We start from the raw sequence: 11,929 nt of genomic DNA on the forward strand, positions 1-11,929 counted from the left end.
CTGAAAATATGTGTTTGTAGGGTCTTTAATGTTTAAAGTGAAACAAAAGCATCATGAAATCTTGCTTGGTACTTGAGTAAATCTACTCAGTTTGCACTGTGAATGAAGTGTTGACTGATTTCTCAGCTCTCTGCAGGACAAACACCAAAAGTCTGTCACAGCAAATGATCATTGAAGATTTTAGGGACTTGGGTCTCAAACGCCGCTCTGCTCTGCTCTGCATGTCACTCTAATCCAGACACGATGTTTCAGTGCTGCTGTCTGCTGGTTTCCTTCTTCTTTCTCTTCCTCTTCCTCTGGAACTTTCTGGTCTGAAGGAGCCGAGAGGTCATTTCAGTTCAAAACAAGGTTACGATGAGACAGCAGCTTGGTGGGGCTGGGGGGGCCTTTAAAGTGTTTGTTATTTTAATCCAAAGTCACTTTATAGACACGCAAAACAGATGAACACACGCGCATGTCCACACGACCCAGATGTGCGCAGATAGAGACATCTCCATGTTGATCAATAACCCTCATAGATTGTCAATTACGCTCTGGACGGGGGGAATAAATGGGATTTGCATATATAGAGCCGGGTGTACTCAAGCGCTCACACGACGTCCAAAAACTGCTGCCCTCAGCATGGTGACCCGAGGGGGGAGGGAGGGGGAGGGAGGAGGAGGAAGAGGAGGAACAGGAGGAAGAGGAGGGGAGGAGACGCTGTGAGATTATTCTGGTGTGAATTCACATTATACAGTGACACAACATGGTCAATTAATCAAACTCATTTTTAAATAAATAGTTACAGACGTGTGAGAGGACGTTTTAGTTAGAGAGTGTCAGAAACTTTATGGTTCTGGATCTGGCTTCAACAAACACTCAACAGGATAACTTTACAGATATACTGCTCAATTAAATTCATTTTGATTTCTCTTATGTAATATAAAATGCATAACTAAACCCCTGAGATCATACATTTTGCCTAATATCTTTCAAATTGAAGCAACTTAAATGGGTTTGAATGTGGCAAAACTGTAGGTTTTAAAAGCCTCACTTTAATTTGCCCTAAGTTGATTTATTATCTAAAATGTAGCACAGTATTTCACAATGTCAGATGATCATCACCATGCAGCTGCTGCTGGGGCCAAAACAACTCACAATGACAATACTGTCAACAATATGTATAGAAAAAGTTGAAAACAAGTAAATAATAGTGACAATAATCTTATTTAAATTCATCTTTAACTTTGTTTATCCTCCTGAGACCCGGCCCATGCATGTGTGTCCTCTGTAGTGGACACTTTGTTCACCTGTATCTTCCTTAAGTATTTGGAGTTACCCTATCAAGCCCTATAGTATTCTGTAGAGGACATCCTGGGCTTTCCAGTGATGTGTCATGTGATGGGTTTGCATGGTGGGAACTTTACTTTTTTTTTCTATCAAGATGGCCGCCATACCAAAAACCACATTTCATGGAGAGAGGAGGGGTAACACAAATATTTGTTATCTATTGCTATTTTTACCAGGATAATTATATATATTCTTGTTTATTAACATGTCAATAACAATATTATTACATCTGAAAACAGTTTCATAATTTCTGTTTTGAAATAACAGTCCTCTTATGAATGTCAACTGTAGTGGACACCAGGACCATTCTAATGTATTTAATGACTGCACATCGTTGTAGGAGAAAGAAGTGAAGCAGAGGGGATTCTAGTAGATAATAGAGAGAGATTCAGATTTGGAGCTGTCAGATGAGGAAAGGGATGGGGATGAGAATCAGCCTATGATAGGGAAAGGTGGTGATGAAGAAGGAGAGGAAGAAGATGTAGGAGAATCTGATGAGACAGACTCAGAGCCAGAGAGGGAGAAGGAAAGTCGTCATGCTCTGTTGGCCAGACTAATTTATAGGCTATGTTTTTTTTTGCTTTGTTTCAGGTTAATGTATTTAAATCTGTTAGATTATTGCTGTACTATGTGTCACTATTGTTGAATATTTGCAAATTGCCAAAAATATGCTTATGAGTTTGGTCAGTAGGGAGTCAGATCACATCCATGACACTGGAATTAAAACACAGCATTAAGGGATATTCCGGCACAAGTTTAACCCATGGTCTAATGCACCATCAGACCCAGTAGAACTCCCCCTCCAGAGATCAAGTTTTCAGACTGCAAACTTCTCTAGTTGTAGTGACTTCAGCATAGACAGCCAGATAGAAAAACACTACTGTCTATGGAGCCACGAGCCAACGTCATTGAAAAAGCCACTGATAGTGACAAATAATGCTCAGAACAGCACCAAACTTCATCAGCAGTGCAAACAGGGTTCCATCCCATACAAGGCATCAAACACCTGCTAGCTTTGACTGATTTCTATTGAAAAGAAACAAAAACACAACTCATCCACTCTCCTCCAGCTTCTTCCTACTGATGCAGAATCCCTGACAAGTCGATTACCAAATGCATCAATGTTCCTATCTGTCTTCCCTACTGTATCTGTTTCTAACAATAGCTAGCTGTTGTTGTGTTTAAGTACGTAGTTTAAGTGTTTAAGTTAGATATGCTTCTCAGTTAGTATTTGGGTTAGTTAAATAGTTAGTTCACTTGATTATAGTATGGACCCTGTTGTTTTTACTTTGACTTTTGGCGAGGCTGCCATAGCAGGCCTACCAGGTTGTGGTGAGCTCAAGAAAAAACTAAACATGGCCACATTAGCCTAACACTAAACCAGTGTGTCCTCTGTTTTCTCAACATAACACTAGCAGGTATTGACAGGGAAATGAATAAGTTGAGTTGCTAATACTGTCACAGTCAGCAAAGTGTGTGTGTATTTTGGAACTAATTGTGACTTCTCACTTTTCAACTGCATTCTGTAATCGACTTGTTAGGGCTTCTGCATTAGCAAGAAGCGACTGGAGGTGTGTGGGTTAGTATTTTTTATCTAATTAAATGTATTCTTGGGTTATTATCACTATTACACTGCTATAACTATATTACTATAATTATCTCAATTCAGTTGTATTTTCACACGGAAATCGTCCTGTTGTCCTCTACAGTGGACATGCTGTAAAATTAAAATTAAAAATATATTAAAATAAAATAAAATTGTAAGGTGTTTTTTTAGGCCCAAACAGATAGGAAATCAAAAAAAGAAAGAAATTGTAAGACACTTTTTTTCTCTGGTTCTCAGGAGTGTTTTTTGCCACCTTTTTTGTCAAATTATTGCCATTATTTACATTTATGTAAAATGAAAACCAGCTGGATTGTTAAACAAAAGATGACATCATAATCATCTGTATATTATTATATTGATACTGTGATTATCAATAGGTCTCAGTCAATTGTTAATACCAGCTTATTGGCCTCCATAGCAATTTAATGTGTCACTGATTTCTTAATCTTTCTACAACACATGTCTGTTTCTGCAGACTTACTCATGTTTTAAGTCTCTTTATTCACAGTAGCTAAATCTTCTTCTTTTTCTTTTTGTTCTTCTTCTTGTTCTGTGTTCCGTTCACATTATGAATAAATACGTTTTTACACTTATACTAACACTATATTCCTGCTGATAAGATGCCAGTTTTATATAGGCTACAGATGTTATATTTACTGTTCTACCGCCCTCTCTGCTGTTAGTATTAGCTTGTGTGTGTATTTATATGTGTGTGTGCAGTAGTGTGAGTATTTCTGTGTACCTGAGTCACTACAGTGGCATCAGGGGCCAATTAGCGGGGCGGATTATGTTTCTGAACTCTGTTCCTCAGGGAACCAAACCACGCCGTGAAGTGGAGGAGGAGGTGAGGAGGAGGAGGAGGAGGTGAGGGTGCTCACTGCTCACCACATGAAGCCACACAAATTACACCTGCACCAAACATCCGCTCACTGTACCTATAGCTTTATTAGCTGTCATCACAGCGGTGCGTGTGACTGGCAGTCGTGATATCTGTCGGGTGTTCAGAGCTGCAAACGTGAATATTTACACTATTTCTGTGTGTATGTAAAGCGTGAGTGTGTGTGTGTGTGTGTGTGTGTTAGAGTGTGTGTGTGTGAGTGTGTGTAGAGTGCGTGTGTGCATGTGCAGGTGAGAGCTGGTGAGAATCAGAGACACAGTAAGAAAGAGCACAAAAACAGTACGTTAAATTCATCTGGCTTTTGTCTACTATACCACTTATAGAAGGAGAAGTGGAACTGAACTAATATCATTGATTGATTATCTGATTGATGGAAAATTAATTAGGTATTAGTATTATCTATTAGTTCCCTCTTTTTTTGGAACATTTTAGGCTCAGTTCCTGCTGCCAAACTTAAAGGATTTGCTGCTTCTCTGTATCTGTATTTGTAGTTTGCACTGTTGGCTGCACAAAACAAGCATCTGATCAAGTTTACAAATTGTAATTGACATGATCATTTATATTAGTTTACTATTTTCTGACATATAAGAATGCAAACAAGTCGTCGCTTTAAATTAACAGAAAAGAGACTAATTGAAAAAGAAAAATGTTTCTGTTTTAGTGAGATGAGATGAAGGAAGGATAGGATGTGATCACAGCCTTCAGTTCAGTTGCACAGGTACAATTAAACCAAGGTGACACACTCCTGCATGATATAGAACAGAAGCAATTTGTCAATAAATTGATTAAACTGACAATTAGACAATTGACAGAAAATGACCCAAACAGACGGTTTATCTTCCAGTTTCTTGAATATGATCATTTGATTACAGCATGGGAAACTGAATATCTTTTAATGTTATTGTACTTGTGACTTAGGCCTCAACAAAACTGTGATAGGCATTTTACACAATGTTGAACTTTATATAGAATAAATGAATAATCACCAAAATAATTAGCAGTTTATTCAATAACCAAAACAAACAGCTTCTCTCCCATGTTCCTTGGGGACTGTGGTTGTGGTTGACAGAGGTGTGGCTCCTTCAGAGCTGTCGTAGACCAGGACACGCGGCCGACAGAGGAGAGGTAAGGTTTTAAGGTTTTAAGATTTTGGTTTTCAGATTTTAAAGTCTATTCCTTGACGGGCTTGTTTGTGATTAATTACAAACCTATAACCTAACAAACCAAGACAAGTGACTTTGGGCTTTAGAAATAAAGTAAGTAATGTCATAATGATGGCTGTTGTAAGAAAGTCATTCCCTCTACTTGTTGTGAGTTTGTCTGCAGCTCATTGGCTTTAACGTGAACGGGAATTGTGTGTATTTATTAATAACCACTGTTCAGTAGCTGTATATACACTACACACATATACACACACATGGGCACTAGGACCTGTGTGTGTGTGTGTGTGTGTGTGTGTGTGTGTGTGTGTGTGTGTGTGTGTGTGTGTGTGTGTGTGTGTGTGTGTGTGTGTGTGTGTGTGTGTGTGTGTGTGTGGTGCGAGCCGGTCAATGGGGACATGAAGCGTTAGCTCGAGCATCAGCGTGTCCAATGGGATTGATCGATTTATCGTTGATTGCCTTAGCGACTCCCAGGGAGTGTGTTTAATATCTCTATTCTTCAGCAGGTGTTTACACTCGGAGCACTGAGCGGGTTTTAGTCACAACACGACAACCGAGTGAACAAATGTGTGTTTTTTTTCTTTTTTCTTTTTCTTCTTTTTGTGTGTTCAGTGACATCTGGATTTGTCTGTGTCTATTTCAGCCTGCAGAAACAAAACACACAAACAAAAGTCAGTCAACTAACTGTCAGCTGACGAGACGGTGAAGTCACTTCCACCCACGCAAGGTCGATGTTGTGTCAGTGTGTGTGTGTGTGATGTTGTGGGGATGTTATCGCTCTGTGGCAGCATCAAGCTAATATTGTCGCCCCGTTAGGAGGTCCTGCTACACTAAATCTGTGCAGAGCGAGCTGAAGAGATCAGACTCAGTGTTGGGGAGGGGAGTGAGGAGGGGGGGCATGGGTTAATATATGTGTCTGGGAGACGGCCTTTTCATCCCCCTCCTCCCTCTTTCTCTCCATCTATCCCTCCCTCCAGGCACACACCCCTCACTCTCTATCCAATCTGTTTCTTTTTGTCAACGGTCCTGGCCTGTGATGTAGGGAGGCTCGGTTCACCAGGACACACACGCACACACACACACACAAACACACGAACATACTGTACACATGAACACACACACACACCATGGTGCATTAGACTGGTGATTCCCCTTCCTTCATGCCTATGCTATGGCCTTATTTATCATAATTCATCATTTTAACCATACCCACTCCCCTCGCTATTCACATGGGCATTATCATATTGTGCCGTGGCTGCAGGCTATACGCGCCACAGTGGACTTGCACAGTGTATCTGAATGAGAGTTCATCCCTTTAAATACCGTCCTCAAACAGCTTTTAACAGCTTTACATCAGGACGTTTTGTCAGGGAAATACGGCGAAGAAACGCACAACAGTAAACGGCGTGGGATATTTATGATCCTATAACATAGGCTGGTGCTCGATTAGTGGAGCTTCATACACTCAGACCGGCCAGTTTACCAATAGGCAGTTATGAAATGGTAAAAAAAAAAGTTGTATTTCAGGTATAAAATAAAGTCAGTCAGAAAAAACTTAATCTGGAGGCTTCTTAATGACAAAATTGGAAAATTACGATTTATATTAAAGCTTTTTTTTCACATAGAATAAATGAGGACAACAAAAAAGAACATTATGTGATAGTGGGCGTGCACTATACAGTTCCACCATGTATCTGGATATTACAGATGCTTAAGATTTAAGTAGCCTATAAAAACTGGCCTATTCCAATATTTTTAGCAAATAGCTCAAAAGATGTGAGTGGAGCCTCAGATTTTTGCAGTTCCAAATTGGCCAGGTCATCATTAACGCCTCTCAAAATTGCACAAAAAAATTTGGAGGAAATTCAGTAACCGTGAGCTTACAATCCAAGATGGCCGCTCCATGCATCAACAGTGAGTAAAAGCTAAACATTTTTAGACACATATTCTTGTTTTTTTGTCATTAAATTAGTTCAGTATTTGCTGTTTTTGCAACATCTACTTCTATTTGTTGTTTCACACACAAATGATCACATAGTGTGTACTTATTAGCTAGTATTAGCTAGCAATGCTAACAATATGGCAATAGCTAACAAAAGTTGCCTTTCCAACTGGGTTACGAACTCATAACTGAAATGTGATCAACTCCAATGTGACATCATTTGAACTTCCGATGTGACTCAACAAGTCGCCAAGTCGGAACTATTTGTAAGTTTTGCCGTTGCTACATAGCTAACATTAGCATTAGCAGCTGTTTAGCCTACCAATCTCGAAGTGCAGTATCAAACATCAAACTCTCACCAGCAGCTGTTTCCAGAGGTGAAAAGTAACACGACTGTTGACCCTTGTCTCTTAACACCACTTTTTTTCTACTTAACTGAGCATGCGAACCAGCCCCGCAGCCAAGCGACTCACTGTAGCCGGGGTCAAATTATAACCTCAACGATGTCCGGAGATCTTGTATAACCAAAATAATAAAATAAACCAAAATAATCACTTTAGTTTAATGACCTTTTCACCATGTCATTTAAATGAAATAAATGAAATGTTATCCAAACTATCACCCACGGTCCTTGTCAAACATCCTTGTCAAACATTTAGATCCATATATACACTGTTGGGGTGGGAAGCCAGTGAGGGATCGCTGCAGTAGCAACTCCCACTGCATTTTCATGGAGCATGTGACGTCTCCTCTAACTTCCCTCTCTCTTTCTTCACACCCTCCTGCTCAAAAGCTCCTTATTGGATCCAGATTTATGGAGGAAAACTGAAGCTTAAAGGACGAACAATAACGGTTATGAATAAATGATAATCTCTCACTGTTACAACCGACAAAGAGCGGAGAGGAATAATGTAGATTAGATGATTATCTCAGCTCCAGTAAAAAAAAAAAAAAAAGATACAGACGCACTGAGCAGATTAAATCCCCATCTAACGGACCACACACACACACACAACCACACACCCTCAGTATCACTTTGCTCTCCAGATCCTAATGAGAAGAGAAAAACCTAATTTGATCCATCTCAGCCCTTCACTCACCCTCCCTGCCCTCCCCCCGCCCCCCTCCTCGGCTGGTCATGGGCTATTCCCGCTGCTCTGATTATTGTTAATCTCATCATATGTCTCTTTCCGCTCAATAAACCCCCCCTCCTCCATCAGTGCTCCCCATTTTCACTCAAATCAAATTGTTACCGAACATAACCTGCCCGAGCCCCGGCGTGCTGCTGCAGTAATGCAGTTTGTCATAATTAAGTGCCGAGCCTAATTAATTAAATGGTCAGAGGGCTAATCAGTGCATTCTGCGGGGCCGGCACTGCTGCATGATGGGAAAGGAGTGAGGTTGAATAGAGAGTAGTGAGTGACGGATATCGCTATTGACGGTCCAGGGCTGGAACAGTGGAATGACAAAGTTAATTGTGGAGGCATCTCAGTTGCATCTTCACTGTTTGGGAGAGGTACACACTTATCTGCATGCACACACACACACACACACACACACACACACACACACACACACACACACACACACACACACACACACACACACACACACACACACACACACACACACACACACACACACACACACACAAATATACAGCCATGCAAAATTGGCTGTTTGCACATATACGTTCATTCATAAACACCAACACAAGTGAACGCAAAAACAGCTATGCACGCACACACAAACACACTCTATCTCCCTCTCAAGCACACACACACATGCACACACACACTGCCATGCACACACACAAACACACAAACACGCACGCAGGCTCCACTCCTCTCCAGCCCAACCATCACATTATAGTTTTCATTGAATTGCTTGAATACACAGTGCGTATTGATTGAGTAAATGTGCTAATGAAAGTGATGCACAGAGACAGTTCATTAAAGTTAGGCTTGATTAAAAGAGAGAGAGCCCATACCAGCCCAACAGGACCCTGGACACACACACACATATAAACAAGCACACACACGTTAACACACGCACACACCCTTGGTCCATTGCTTTGCATTTTTTTAATCTCAACTTTTACACACGTTCTCCGGTGCCTCAGTTTTCACCTCAGAGTTTCAGAGAGGACGAAACTCTTAATGCAAATGTCCAGATTCATTATTTTGAATTCCCAACATTACACACAACACAGAATAAACAAAGAACCTAATAATGTGAAGTTAAGAAGGTTTAACCAGATGTCCAGCATCACACTAGAAAACTCAGGAAGTCTAACAATCTAACAATATAACAATATTATAGGTTACATACATGTCCATCCTGATGAATAGCATCGATCAATCTGTGGAAAGTGTTGCTTTAAGTGATTTAACAGGTTTTCTGTTGCAAAAGTTAAAAGAGAAGTTGTAAAAAAAGATTCAAATAAACACTTACTGGTTTATAGAAGATTTTAAAAAAAACTTTCATTGCCACAATAGAGATTAATTTAGTTTATGATGAAACTCACTGTGTTGTACGGAAAAAAATGTGAAAATGATGAACACTGGAGTTAGTTTTGTTTGTGAGTGATGTGATTCATTACAGAATTTACTTTTTTGATAAGTCTATTACGTAATGTGAGTGAGTCGAAGCTGTACAGTCAGTGGAGAACTATATCTACTATATAATAGTCGTAGCAAACTGCAGGTATTGAAACACCAGGATTTTTATGGCCTCAAACTGTTGTTGATCATTTCCTCATATTTACTACATTTAAAAATCTTAACAGCTTTTATCTGTGCAGCTGCAGCTGAGCCACAGATTTATATTTACAGATATGAAGTTATTAGAGGCTTGAATATGTCAACAATTGATAGCAAAAATTTTTTTTTTTTTTTTTTTTTTTTGGTGTTGTTACAATTTATCCCTCGGGACCCAAAAGGGTCCCTCTCATAAAAGTGCCATAAAAATGTCATATATGAATTTTTTTTTTTGCTTTCTTCACATGAAATCTGTTCAGCTACTTCAGACCTATTCATAAACATAAAGTTTTTTATTATTTTTTGTCATTTTTTATGTTTTTATGCCCTTTTTGTCATGTGACCCCCTGATTTTTTAATGAGGAAAAAAACAAAACATGCAATATTTCCCAAAAATGAGATCCAAAGTGGATCACTCCATATGAAGTTATTAGAGGCTTGAATATGTCAACAATTGATAACAACATTGATTTGAATGCATAATTTTTTTTGGAGTTATTACAATTTATTCAAAAAAGTTACCCTTGTATCCCTCGGGACCCAAACGGGTCCCTCTCATAAAAGTGCCGTAAAAATGTCATATATGAATATTTTTTTTTGCTTTCTTCACATGAAATCTGTTCAGCTACTTCAGACCTATTCATAAACATAAAGTTTTTTATTATTTCTTGTCATTTTTTAGGTTTTTATGCCCTTTTTGTCAGACGAACCCCTGATTTTTTACTGAGGAAAAAAACAAAATATGCAATATTTCCCAAAAATGAGATCCAAAGTGGATCACTCCATATGAAGTTATTAGAGGCTTGAATATGTCAACAATTGATAACAACATTGATTTGAATGCATTATTTTTTTTGGAGTTATTACAATTTATTCAAAAAAGTTACCCTTGTATCCCTCGGGACCCAAACGGGTCCCTCTCATAAAAGTGCCGTAAAAATGTCATATATGAATATTTTTTTTTGCTTTCTTCACATGAAATCTGTTCAGCTACTTCAGACCTATTCATAAACATTAAGTTTTTTATTATTTTTTGTTATTTTTTATGTTTTTATGCCCTTTTTGTCAGACGAACCCCTGATTTTTTAATGAGGAAAAAAACAAAATATGCAATATTTCCCAAAAATGAGATCCAAAGTGGATCACTCCATATGAAGTTATTAGAGGCTTGAATATGTCAACAATTGATAACAACATTGATTTGAATGCATTATTATTTTTGGAGCTATAACAAAAACATATACTTTTATACTAACGGCCCTTGTCATATAAATGCCATAAAAAGGTAATATACATAACATTTTTTTTTTTTTTTACTGCATCAAATCTTTTCACAAACGTCAGACCTAACTGTAGATATGAAGTTTTATATTATTTTTTCTATATTTTGTATGTTTTTGTAGAGATTTGTATGGAGATACCACACAAATGGGAGATATGGACTCTGTTTATAAACACCAACATAAACAAAGCCTGTATGGCCTTTGATGAGGATCCAAATTTCACGCACACAGACACACACAGACAAAATATTTTTCTTACCCACATTCACACCACTCTTCTGCATTGGTCCAAACACACCCAGACCAGTTTTAGGGTTTTCATAGTTTTTTACTGCCCTATATGTTGCATAGAAAGAGAAATATGCCTAAACAGCGGTTTCAGTGAAGGCCTAGTTCTCTGGTGGTTTAGGGAGACCTCTAGTGGTGGAAGGCGGGCTAAAACCTATTTTCCCTTTAATTTGAAGGGAGAGGTTTAGATTAATCCGGTATTTATGGGAAAATATTTTAATATGCCAGGATTACAGTATATCAAAAAATATGTGTTTATAATGGGAGTCAATGGGCCCAGATTGGGCCTGAGGGTAGCGAGTGTGTACGCATAATGCATATCTCCGTTTCTATACACCGTACAACAAAGGGGATCTAGAATTTTAACAATAACAATAAAACACACATCCTGACCAAGTTTCATACAATTAACTTGTAAACTGACCGAGATATTGAGAATCAAAACATAAAAAACGCAAAATATAAACAAAGCCCATTTAGCTATTTTATTATGATTCCAACTTTGCACACACACCGACACACACACCGACAAGATATTTTCTCATCCACTTTCACACCAGTCTTTACCATCAGTCTCCACACACCAAAACCATTTTTATGGTTTTCAGCTTTTTTATTGCAGTGCAATCTGCAAGGTAAGAAACCAGGAATCAAGGTCTCAATG

The sequence above is a fragment of the Trachurus trachurus genome (genome assembly GCF_905171665.1).
Source record: "Trachurus trachurus genome assembly, chromosome: 4".
Classification (NCBI taxonomy): Eukaryota; Metazoa; Chordata; class Actinopteri; order Carangiformes; family Carangidae; genus Trachurus; species Trachurus trachurus.